Consider the following 13,311-nt stretch of genomic DNA (forward strand, 5'->3'; position numbering starts at 1 on the left):
ACAGTTCAAAGTCTGCCTGAGAAAGAAAGTCCATGAGATTCTATCTCCGATTAAGCATCAGAACAGGACCACTTCTGACTTTTTTCCATGTATGTGGTACGGAGGAATCGAATCTGCTCCTTCATGCATGCTAGGCAAGCATTCTACCACTAGACCAAACTCCCGGCACTCTAGTTTTAATTTTTTTACATTCACATTTTTGTCACCACAACTTTTTATCCAATTTGCTTTAATATGTCTTTCATTGTGTTGAAGTTGTCAATATTTTAGCTCCTTATATTTTAAAATAAAAATACAAAAACCACTTTCACTTATCATCTAAGTAAAGGTATAAAAAAGTAATTTATAGCATCAAGTCAAAAAGTAAAAAAGAAACTGTAGCCTGAAAATTCCAAATTTACATATCACCTAAACCAAAACTTACATATAGTCAATTTCAAGCCTTAAAATCATGTCTTTTATAAGATACCTTAAGTTTTCCTAAAAATAGTTCTGGCTTCTGCTTAGCCTCTAGACCCAGCTTCTCTTCAAGGTAGTGGCATCACTACTCCTTTTTTCTTCATTTGTCAAACCCAAAACCTTAGACATATGTGGCCTTTGATTCTCCTTTCTCTCACACTTTATTTTATTTTTTTTTTGCCAGTCCTGGGCTTGAGCTCAGAGCCTGAGCACTGTCCTTGGACTTTCTCAAGGCTAGAGCTCTACCACTTGAGCCTCAGCACCACTTCTGGCTTTTTTCTATGTATGTGGTACCGAGGAATCGAACCCGGGTCTTCATGCATGCTAGGCAAGCACTTTAACCACTAGGCCAAACTCCCGGCCCCATCTCTCACACTTTATATCCAATTATCTATTAAATCTTCAGAATGTACTTCAAAATTGCTCTGGAATACTATAATTATCCCATTTCCACAACTACTACTCAACACTTTTATAGGCCAAAGTACTGCTTTCACCTTGCTTCCTTGCTATGCAGAATTCATTACCCATATAAAAGCACAATCCTTTTAGATGGCAAATTAAATTTTCATCATGCAGAAGTATCCTCAGTAGTTTCCATTATACTTATAATCAAATCCATTACCTAAATGTCTAGTACCAGCTTATCATTCCAATCTCACTCTCCACTTCTTTCCTGTCACTAACTTGGTTCTTCTTGCCAGATAGCCTTTTTGGTGTCAGGGCCCTGACATTTGTTGTTCTAGCTCCTCTCATTTGCTTTTTGTGCTCAAATATTACCTCTTCAGAAAAGCTCTTTGGTTTCTTAATAGTGCTCCTAACTAAGTAAGTTCTTATTTTATTTATTTATTTAGCCAGTCCTGGGACTTAAACTTAGGACCTGAGCACTGTCCTTGGGCTTTTTCAAGGCTAGCACTCTACCACTGGAGCCACAGCACCACTTCCGGCTTTTTCTGTGTATGTAGTACTGAAGAATTGAGCACTCTACCACTAGGCCATGCTCCCAGCCTCACGTTCTTATTTTAATATGACACAATTTATACATTTTATGGCTATGGTTTACTACATCACAGCTACACTTTTTTTTTTTTTTCCAATTGTGAAGCTTGAACTCAGGGCCTGAGCACTGTCCTTGGACTTTTCTCAAGACTAGAGCTCTACCACTTGAGCCACAACACCATTTCCAGTTTTTTTTATGTATGTGGTACCAAGGATTTCATGCATGCTAGGCAGGCACTCTACCACTAGGCCAAATCCCCGGTAAACTAAATGGTATACAATGTAGGTTTGATATCGCTGAAATCTTATTATGGTCTGCTTTTCTCCTCTAAACCTTAAATTCCATGAGCATAAGTTTGTTTTGCCTTATTTTCCCTTAAATGTTCAGTTTCTCATATACCTCCTGGCATACTAAAGGTAGTTCATACTAAAAACATTCATAAAGGCTCACGCAGTTACTAAATCCAAGATTTATTTGATTCCTAAAAGAATTACTGAGATTGGGAGCCAGGAATTGGTGGCTCCTGACTATAATCCTAGCTACTCAGGGAGCTGGTTCAAAGCCAGCCTGGGCAGAAAAGTCCATGAGATTCTTATCTCCAATTAACCACCAAAAAGTGGGAAGTGGATCTGACGCACAACTGGTAAGAGTGCTAGCCTTGAGCGAAAACAAATTCAGGGACAGTGTCAGGTCCTGAGTTCAAGCCCCAGGAGTGGTACAAAAACAAAAGAAAACAAAACAAAACAACAACAACAACAAAAAACCCCTAAAATTTAAAGTGCAAAAAATTAAACTGACCTAAAGAACATACCAGAGAGGTCTCGGAATGACTGACAAATTTAGAGATATGCAATAAAGGTAGGCAAAAAAAAGCCCATTCAATGATACTGAGACAACTGGGAAATCGTTCTGTAAAAACAGACAAATCTCTGCTTCATACCACAGGCAAAGAATATTTCCATGAAAATAAAAGAAATAGGGTTGGGAGTGTGGCCTAGTGGTAGAATACTAGCCTAGCATGCAAGAAGCCCTGAGTTTGATTCCTCAGACATAAACAGAAAAAGCCAGAAGTGGGGCTGTGGCTCAAGTGGCAGAGTGCTAGCTTTGAAAAAAAAAGAAAAAAAAGTGACACAGGACAGTGCCCAGACCCTGAGTTCTAGCCCCATGACTGGAAAATAAAGTAAATAAGGAAGGAAGGAAGGAAGGAAGGAAGGAAGGAAGGAAGGAAGGAAGGAAGGAAGGAAGGAAGGAAGGAAAGGAAAGGAAGGAAGGAAGAAAGGAAAGAGAAAAGAGAAAGAAAGAAAGAAAGAAAGAAAGAAAGAAAGAAAGAAAGAAAGAAAATTAGGATAGATAATTCCATTTAAAGGAATTAACAAAGCAAAGGAAGTTAACAAAGTACTAAAACAAATTCACTACATGAAAATTATTGATTTAATGATCTCATAATATAACTGAAAATGCACAAAACAGTAAAATACAGTAGTAAACAAAACTTATTAAATCAATAACCAAGCAAAACTTAGGCTACAGACATAATTTTAAAATAACAATGAAAAATAAAACTATTTATTAAAAAAGCAAAGGAAAAACCCTATGGGGACAGACATGGAGAAAGAAGACAGGAGAGGCAGAAAGATGAGTTACTTTTAAGATTTTAGTTCTTATCTTAAATTATAGATTTATGTATGGTCAGTATTTTATTATATTATATTATTTGTGAATGTGTCACATATATTATGTATGTAACACTAAAATATTATATGAAAAAACACTGGTGGAATTAAAGGATATCTTAGCAATACACAGATATCTATGTTTTGAATGAGTTCACTATATAAACAAAGAAATAGTTCTGAAAGAAAATTTAGCTCTATTTAGCTCTTTTAATAGAAATAAGGCTGACCTTAAACTTACAAACTCATGATCGTCCTGCTCTGCTCCCTGATTACTAACATTATAAAGGTCCATCACAACCACATCAGGCTCTTTAAGTCATGTTAAACCAATTTACTAAGTGTGTGATATTGATAACCTTCAAGTGATAAGAGTACATAGAAACAGTGATGTATAGAGTAGACATCTTTTCAGAAAAACAGAATGGTTATATTTCTATTTATATTAACAACCATTAATAACTATAAAGACAAAAGAGGTTCTGTATAAACCCTACCATGGCAGGGCACTGGTGCTTATATCTGCAATGAAGAAGATGAGACCTGAGAATTGTGGATGGAAGACAGCACGGACAGAAAGCTCTTACTTCCAATTAACCACCCAAACCACAGATGTTCTATAACTCAAGGGCTAGAACACTAGACTTGGAGAAATTAAAAAGAAAAAAAAAGATAGTGCTGAGGCCCTGAGTTTAAGCCCGAGGACCAGTACACCAAAGAAACAACAACAACAACAAAAAAGCAAAAAACAACCACTACAAAGCATTCTGTTATCTTCGTAATAATGGTACACCACCTGAAGCTTGATAAGGCTAATGACTTCGTTTGGTCTATAAACGCTGGCACATATCTGATCAATACTTGCTAAATGACTGCATAGATGTTTGGCAACTGAATCAATATAGCTTCTGACACAGTTGACTCACCTAATAAAGATTATGTTACAGTGCCCTCTGCTGGTTCTACTTGTAGTGCACACAACCTACTTGGCTAGCCATGTTACTTTACTCATCTTGGTAGAAATGACCTAAAATGATTAAAAGCACTGGAGAATACAAATCTACAACCTTCTTTACTTTCTGAACTTAATTTATCAATACAAAAAAACTGGATAATTTAAAGAGTTTCAAATTCTCCTGCAGAATTCTTATAGAACCTAAGATATAATAATCTTTTAAGTTGTAAGTTCAGTCATAAGTATACGAAATCTAACAGACTGTATTCTTTTTTTCCACATCTACTATACTGATATTTCTGGTTGTATAACAAAAAGCATATTTTAAATTCTATGAATTGTTGTAATTGAAAGTTACCTATGCATTTTAACTAGTAATGAGGGAGACATAACAAAGAATTTAGATAACAAGAGTTATCTAAAAAAAAGTTATGGGGGCCAGGAGTTTGGTCTGGTGGTAGAGTGCTAGCCTAGCATGCATGAAGACCCAGGTTCAATTCCTCGGTACCACATACATAGGAAAAAGCCGGAAGTGGTGCTGAGGCTCAAGTGGTAGAGCTCTAGCCTTGTCCAAGGACAGTACTCAGACCGTGAGCTTAAGTCCAAGACTGGCAAAAAGAAATTAAAAATTAAAAATTTTAAAAATTTTTTAAAAAATTTAAAAGCTATGGAAAAGCCTTGGTCAATATTTTACCCAGTACCTTTTCTTTGAACACCAAAGAAATGAGCCCTATAGCATTAAAATGGTTTGCAACAGTAGATCACTACTGATAAATGAAAAGTGAAACTTCCTAAAGTAGTACTATTTTGTATACTTCAATTAAACAGAATTGAAAGTTACCTATGCATTTTAACTAGTAATGAGGGAGAAATAACAAAAAATTTAGATAATAAGAGTTATCTAAAAAAAAGTTATGGGGGCCAGGAGTTTGGTCTGGTGGTAGAGTGCTAGCCTAGCATGCACGAAGACCCAGGTTCAATTCCTCGGTACCACATACATAGAAAAAAGCCGGAAGTGGTGCTGAGGCTCAAGTGGTAGAGCTCTAGCCTTGACCAAGGACAGTACTCAGACCGTGAGCTCAAGTCCAAGACTAGCAAAAAAAAATTAAAAATTTTTTAAAAAATTTAAAAGCTATGGAAAAGCCTTGGTCAATATTTTACCCAGTACCTTTTCTTTGAACACCAAAGAAATGAGCCCCATAGCATTAAAATGGCTTGCAACAGTATATCACTACTGATAAATGAAAAGTGAAACTTCCTAAAGTAGTATTATTTTTTACACTTCAATTAAACAGAATTTTGAACTCTTTATGATGCATCAACTTTTATTTTGTTATGCTTGAATTCAACAAACTAGTAATTTCATTTTTTTAGTAAGAATAGAAAAAAAAAGCTGGGCGTTGATGTCTCATACCTATAATCCTAGCTACTCAAGAGACGAAGATTTGAGGATCATGGTTCAAAGCCAGCCAGGACACAAAAATCTGTGAGAGTGTTAGCTCCAACTAACCACTAGAAAACCAGAAATGGAGCAGTGGCTCAAAATGGTAGAGAGCTAGTTTGGGGCAAAAAAGCTCAAGGACAGTGTCAGGTGCTGAATTCAAGCCTCATGACCATCCAAAAATATATACATGTATAAAAGTGGGTACAATGAGCCAGCAGCTTCTTAAATATTTAGCTTTTTGGCCTCAGGCTCCGCATCTATGACATTAATGGTTTATTAAATGATCTATGATGCTCTTTTTCCCCCAAATAATTCCATGTTTTTGTTTTTGCCAGTCCTGAGGCACTGTCCTTGAGTTTCTCAAGGCCATTTGAGCCACGACCCCACTTTCAACTTTTTCTGAGTATATGGTATCGAGGAATCAAACCCAAGGCTTTATGCATGCTAGGCAAGCACTTTACCACTAGACTACGCCCCCGACAATTCCAAGATTTTTTTTAATATAAATATTTCTTCTGTTATTCTCCAGACAGAATAAAAATCCTTAGTGGCAGGTGACATGCTTTATTCACTGGATATACTCAAAGGGGGGTGACACATTATCCCTATCCTCCCCTTTAAAAAAATCTTCGTAAAATTTGTTGAGGCAAATTGGATCTAATTTTCAAGTGTAACTGTTTCAATCCCTAACATAAAACATGTTTCAATTTTAATATCCTCAATGTATAAAAATTCCATAATCAAGCCAAGGGAGGTGGCTCATGCCTATAATCCTAGCTACTCAGAAGGCTAAGATCTGAGGATTGCAGTTTAAAGCCAGCCTGGGCACTAAAGTCCATGAGACTCTTATCTACTATTAACCACCAGAAAATGGGAAGTGGTGCTGTGGTTCAAAGGACAGGCTGGTAGTCTGGAGCTGAAGAACTCAGGGACGATGCCCAAGCCCAGAGTTACAGTCCCATGACTGACCACCAGAAAACCAGAAGTGACACTGCTGCTCAAGGGGTAGGGCAGTAGCCTTGAAAAAAGCTTTGAGCTTGAAGAGCTTAGGATAGCACCCAGGCCCAGAATTCAAGCCCCACAATCGAACCAAAAAACAAAACAAAACAATTTCATAATCAAATTACATGGAAAAATTCTGATGAAGTAAAACAAAACTTTCATATGGCAGTAAATTCCTTGTATCATCTCCAGTAGTGGTCATGCTTTATTATGATTTTAGAAAATGCTATGAAGGACTGATTATAAATTAGACAATTGGCTAAATAAACAATACATTCTCTAGATTAATTACAATGTAAAAGAAAACACTATTAGTTTGAGTATTGACTGACATTCTTACTCTACCTTGTATTTCAACGCCTAGAAAGAGAAGCAGATCAACACCGAAATATAATTTGCCTTTTATATGTACACAATGAAATACTACCATGCCCCCCCAAATGAAATTAAACTTTAGCTACTTACTTGATTGCCCAAGGATATCTTTGCTATCACCAAGCTTTTAGTGCAGAATAATTGAGGAGCAAACAAATACAATCCAAACCAGGAAGAAGAAAAGGCATCAGGATGGAAGCAGCAGTGAAACAAAAGGACAAGGAAAACAGCATTAGTCTATAAGCAGAAAGCACATGCACTTGAATTCCAGTCATAATAATTCATGATATGTCCCCTTAACATAGCAAAATGATCTTGGCTCAGGCATTATCGAACATGTTTTAATTTGGGGATACAAAGGTAAGAAGAGAAAAACAATCACCAAAGTGTTTTGTTTTGGAGTTACTCAAGTTAAAAAATTATTTTCAAATATAATTCAAGATCAAGATGAGGACTGGCAATCTAATTAGAAATGTGAGAGACAAAGTTATTCATTCCTAAAGTTTAAGGCAGTTTAAAAAATATACAATACTTATGCACTATTAAATATTAGTACTTGATGCCATGAAAGTACTTAACACTACCCATTTACTGCATGCTAATTATGTGCCAAGCATTGTGCAGAGTTTCAACAAAGACATCAAAGTGCAACCACTTTCTTCCAAATTGGGGGAAAAAAACCCAAAAGTATTCATTAGAATGAAAAATTTTACTAGTTAGGTAAATTTTTCTTAAAATACACTATCAAGTATATTATCTGGAGCTTCTGGCATTTCAAGGACTAAAAAGACTCAGATATATGTATAGATGTATAGATGTATAAATGTATGTATGTATGTAACATTTATTTAGATGGGTCTGGTATATGCCCCAAGCTGACCTCAAGCCTGCTATGTACTTCAGGCTAACTTACACCTTTCCATTCTCCAATCTTAAATCTTTCAAATGCTGAGATTACAAGAGTGTATCACTGTATCAGACAGAAGACTCAATTCTTGAATCAAGAGATTATAAACAATGACAAGAAAGAGGTAAAACATTCCTGACCTATTAAGGAACTATTTAACATACATTACTCTAAATATTGCTTACGTATTAAGTTATTTAGTCTGCCTATAGTAAGAATCATTCTCAGCTTTCTTTCCTTCCAGTAACCAACTATAGTAACACATCAAAACCTAAAGTTGTTTGTTCTGGCTTTCTGTAATCATGGATATAACCCTGGACTTGTTACTCCCCTAAAGATTTGGCTATTTAACAAATCTTAAAATTGTGTCCCAGTCCCTTAAAAGGCATTTGTTGCGCTATTCATTTAAGTTTATTCTTCTATGAGTTGCTTTCAGATTCATAGATAAACCAAAGAATGCTTTGTCAACAAAGCTATATTTAACTCTATTATGGATGTCCACGGAATCATAATTACACAACAAGCAAGCTTGAGGGACAAATCGATGGTATGTAATATTAAGCAATGTCCTCCCAATGATTCCCATTTCCTATCTGTATAATCCTTTCTCTAGGAGTGCATGAACCTACTATTGCTTCCCCTCCTCCCTCCCTCCATTTCTCTCTTCCCTCCTCTGTCACTCTCCCCTTCTCTTCCTTGGCTTTCCCTCCCTCCCTCCCTCCCTCCCTTCCTTCCTTTCCTCCTTCCTTCCTTCTTTCCTTCCTTTCTTCTTTCCTTTGACAGGGTCTTCCCATACAGTTCAGGTTGGCCTGAAACTTGAGATTCTTTTGCCTCAGCCTAGAGTCAATTCTATTGAAGAGAATAGGCAGAATGGATAGAATATCTTTATCAACTAGTTTATAAAATAACCATGACTTCCATAATGTTTGTAGTCTTTTGCTCTGTCATAGATAAATCCTGAGATCCTCAAATCTGGATTATAGGCGTGAACTTGCCTGACTCCTTCCAAGTATCTTAACTGCAACCACGTGAGAGGTAGAGTCAAGAGACATCTTGCCAAGCTGTTCTTGGATCCCTGACCCATTTATTTTGAAATAATAAATGTAATGTTTTACTAAACTTAATTTGGGGATCATTTGTTATGAAAAAATTAATAATGTAACTGCTAAAATGAAACACGTTAGGAAGCTGATAAAAAACAATTGTGCCAAATTTTACAAATACTTCAGAGATACTTTTAAAATCTTCCTCAATTGAGATCTAGGGACTAGGGCTCAAATCTGTAATCCCAGCTAGATGGGAGGTATAGATCAAGAGGACGTTAAATTCAAGTCCTAGGCACTGTCTCAGAGTGTTTTAGTTCAAGGTTACTGCTCTACCGGTGAAACCAAATTCTACTTTTCACCTTCTGGTTGTTAATTAGTCTCATGGGCTTTCTGGCCCAGGCTGGCTTTCAACCAACTCAGTCTCAACTCAGAACTCAGCCTCTTGTGTAGCTATGATTATAGACATGAACCACTGGCACACAACAAGGAGAATTGTGTTCCAAAGCCAGTCCAGATCTCTGCCCCCCCAAAAAAGATCAACGAGAATTCTTTTTTTTTGGGGGGGGGGCTGGTTGTAGGACTTGAACTCTGGATCTGGATGTTGACCCTGAGCTCTTCAGCTGAAGGCTACCCTGAGCTCCACATCCTGTTTTCTAGTGGTTAATTGGAGATATGAGTCTCACGGATTTTAGTGATTGGGCTGGCTTTGAACTGTGATCCTCAGTTCTCAGCCTCCTGAGTAGCTAGGATCACAAGCACATGCCACTGCACCAGGTGGTGGCATGCTTTTAACACCAGCTATGTGGTAAGAACAGGTAGGAGCTACCAATTTAAGACTATCTCATTGGGAAGAAAAATTACTTCTGAAAAATAACCTAAAGTAAGAGAGATTGAAGATGAGGTTCAAGTGACAGAATGACTACTCAGCAATCATAAAGCTACAAGTGCAAGCCTAAGCACTCCCCCATCCCCAAATTTAAATCTTCCTGTATTGACATGAATACTTTTCTCTAGATTTATCTGTAACTTCCAAAGTAAAGCAGCAGTTGTAATCATACATACACATCGCTGAGAATATTTCATTTCATAAACCAGGTACATTTGAAAGTTTTAAACTTGATCTTCTATATAGGGCAAAATATTAATAACCTCTTTTTTGTTGTATAGTTCTATTATATTCTTAATTTTTATTAACAGCACAGTGCCAACTGTTCAGTGCCACTGTGTTTCTTTGGCTATTTACTCCCCGAAAAATCACCCCTAACTTCTGCATCTCTATTAACTTACGAATATTTGTGGGCAAAATCTCCAAATGCATTTTACTCTCAGTATTATACCTTCAAGCATACCTGTGTCATAGACAACAGATTTTACTGAGTTGACCCTATTTTTCAGTTTAAGGAACTGAATAATGATGGAAACAGACATCATGCATTCCAACTAGTACAACTGGGAAATTCCTGCACTAATGTACAGGAAGGGACGTTAAACAAGACTTTGGAAGCAATAACCAATAAGAAGTAAGGAGTTCAGTTTGGGACAAGTTTGAAATATCTCTTAGATATCAAAGTGAATAAGACAACTAGACAGTTGGGTACATAAGGCTGCACAAGGAGAGATTCAGGCTGGTGTGAGGGGGGGACGACCCATAAGTTACAATATACATGAGTTAAATTATATAACCAAAATGCCTCAATCACTGAAGATTTTTTTAAAAAGCCACAAGATAAAAAGGACACCAGAGAAACGTATTACAATGGACAAGCCAAAACACCAAAAACCAAGTCAAAACACAATGAAAAGTCAACATGGTTTCAGAAACCTTTCCCAGAATATAGATATAAACGCATTAAACCAGATGCCAGTAAAATCATCCTCCCCATGTTGCTTTTAAGTAATGCTAATGAGAAGCAGCATATAAGTAAGATTATGTAACATTTTTGCCAAGTAACATGTCACTTTAGTGAAGACTTTACTCTTCTGCACATGACTAACCTGCACAGCACAACCTTCTTAATCTTAACGCCTTTAGGATCTTGGTTTGCTTCGAATAGCACCACATAATATATCTAGAGAAAATGCGATATCACTGATGTTGACTATCTACACAAGAATCTTGTAAGATACTAAAAATTAAAGCGAGGCATCCTTTTGGGCTCTTGTTAAAGTTCAAAATATTGCTAGCAGCTCAAAAAAACATCCAGGAACTTGTCAAGTCTGTTCAGAAAAAAAAAGACCATTAAGACTGGATAAAATATTTTCTTTGAAATATTTGTCTTATTCTTTAGACAATGTCCACAAGTCTTTTGAATAAAATATTTAAAGCCACTATTTAAAGCTTTACTGATTACAAATCACAAAAAGATTATACAAAATGTAATCATATTTCATATGTCTGTTTTCTATCTTACCTAATTAGCACAAAATATGTCTTTTTTAAAAAATGGCATTTTTTTAAGAACAGAAAAAGTAGCGGTTCCTCATCATGACCCTCATCCTAGGGAACCCCGATGTCTCAAACAAATCAAAATGAATGGTTACTTTATCATAGCAAAGAGAAAAACCAATGACATCTACAGCTTCATTTCACTGTCTTCAGCACAGCATTTCCACTTTGGATATATCATTAGCTCAACTTGTCCTGTGATATACTAAAAGAAAAGTATGAAGTGCCTATCAAGCACTGACATAGCTTATGGAATCAGTCCCACCAATAAAAATTGATTAAGCAGCTCTCACAGAAGTGCTGCTGCAGCTGGTCCAGAAATCACATGTGGAAGGATTACACAAAACATCTCGAGGATGCTCCGTTAGTGCTATCTTTAGCTCTCAGAATAAGAACCTTCAGTGAAGAATATACAATGCAGCTGAGATCTGCTTGTTCTTAGAATGGGAGTCATCACTCTATACTTAGCTTGACTTTTTTATATTCTTGTAATCGGCTGCAAAATCATATGCACATTTTATTCCTGAGTTTTATAGGAGAGGTTTTAAAAGAATACTTTTCTGGGAACTAGAGTTTATCACTGGATAAGAATATGATCTGGCCTGCTAAGTAGTTACTTTAAAATAACTCAATCCACACTTTTGATCCAAAGTTCTACTTCAAGTATCACTGGGATGATCACTCAAAATGTTCATAAACAGTTGTCCATAGATATTGATCATAACACAATTCACTGTAATCTAAAGTGGTTATTTATTTTAAAGAGAGTAAATAATAATTATGCACACAACAAAATACTATTTAGTCATAGTATTTTTTAACTAAATGAAAACATTCTTTATGTACTAGATTTAAACAATATATTATAAAAATTGGAGGCATGGCTCAAGGGATAAAATGTTTGCCTTATCAAACACAGGCACAGAGTTCAAACCCCAGTACCATAAATTAAAAATCCAACAAAAACGGGCCGGGAGTTTGGTCTAGTGGTAGAGTGCTTGACATAAAGACCCGGGTTCAATTCCTCGGTACCACATACATAGAAAAAGCTGGAAATGGTGCTGTGGCTCAAGCAGTAGAGTTCTAGCCTTGAGAAAGCCCAAGGACAGTGCTCAGGCCCTGAGTTCAAGCCCTAGGAACTGACAAAAAAAAATTGAACAATAACAAAAAAAAATAAATAAGTTTGTATTACTTTATCTTATTTTGTTGTATACCAATCTAAACAAATTTTGGAAATTGTTAACACTGGTTATATTCTGGAAGTAAGGAATAAACATATTTACATTTTAGATAAAGATAAATACAATTTTTAAACCAATCTTTTCCATCTATATTGCTACTTCTCAGAATAACATAAGCACCTATTATTTAGTATAGTAGAAAATATCCACCTTCAACACGAAATCCTAGAAAAATACAGAAACATTAACATTTTAAACAGCATCATATATTACTCACTGTCTCTGGAACTTCAGCAACTTCTGAATATGGCGAGATCTAAAAAGAAAATAAATTTTCTCAGGAGTGATTTAATCTCATGTGTCTAAATCTAAAGAGTACCACAGTTTACCAAGTGGTAAAGTACAATTTAAAAAAAAGGCAGAGAATACTTTTTTTTTTTTTGAATGTGGGGAGGCGGGGGGGGGGGGGGTAGGCAGCTTGAACTCTGGGCCTGGGCAATCTCCCTGAGAATAATACCTTTTATACTAGAAATTGAACTCAACTTTTTTTTCACAAATCTGAGCTTAAGGAAAAAAATTTTATTGTATTTTATTGTCTGATATACAGAGGGGTTACAGATACATTCATCAGGAAATGGGAACACTACTTCTTGAACACTGATGCCCCTTTCCCATGTTTTTCTCCCACTTTCCCTCCCTTCACCTCCTTTCATTCATATTGTTTTTCACCTTCCCTTCCCCATTTCAAGTAAACAGATTAATGTATATACAATATACCAGGTACCAAGTCAGATACAGTAACAACATGAGATAAACCATAAGG

General features: G+C 36.2%; 1 protein-coding gene across 5 annotated transcripts in view; it reads right to left on the reverse strand.

The window, feature by feature from the left end:
* The window catches only part of Osbpl8 (oxysterol binding protein like 8), a 76,462-nt gene extending 63,660 nt beyond the window's left edge, over nucleotides 1–12,802 (reverse strand). For 4 of the 5 annotated variants that reach the window (XM_090328287.1, XM_090328285.1, XM_090328289.1 and 1 more), the window contains exons 1-2: nucleotides 12,766–12,802; nucleotides 6,999–7,032 (exon numbers count right to left, since the gene is read on the reverse strand). The gene's annotated coding sequence lies outside the window, so the exon portion shown is untranslated. The remainder of the gene's footprint in view (nucleotides 1–6,998; nucleotides 7,033–12,765) is intronic. The other variant, XM_090328286.1, reaches the window with a different exon arrangement.
* Nucleotides 12,803–13,311: the final 509 nt, after the last annotated feature.

Source organism: Megascapheus bottae, chromosome 2 (genome assembly GCF_031878675.1).
Source record: "Megascapheus bottae isolate mThoBot1 chromosome 2, mThoBot2.hap1, whole genome shotgun sequence".
In the NCBI taxonomy this organism is placed as follows: Eukaryota; Metazoa; Chordata; class Mammalia; order Rodentia; family Geomyidae; genus Megascapheus; species Megascapheus bottae.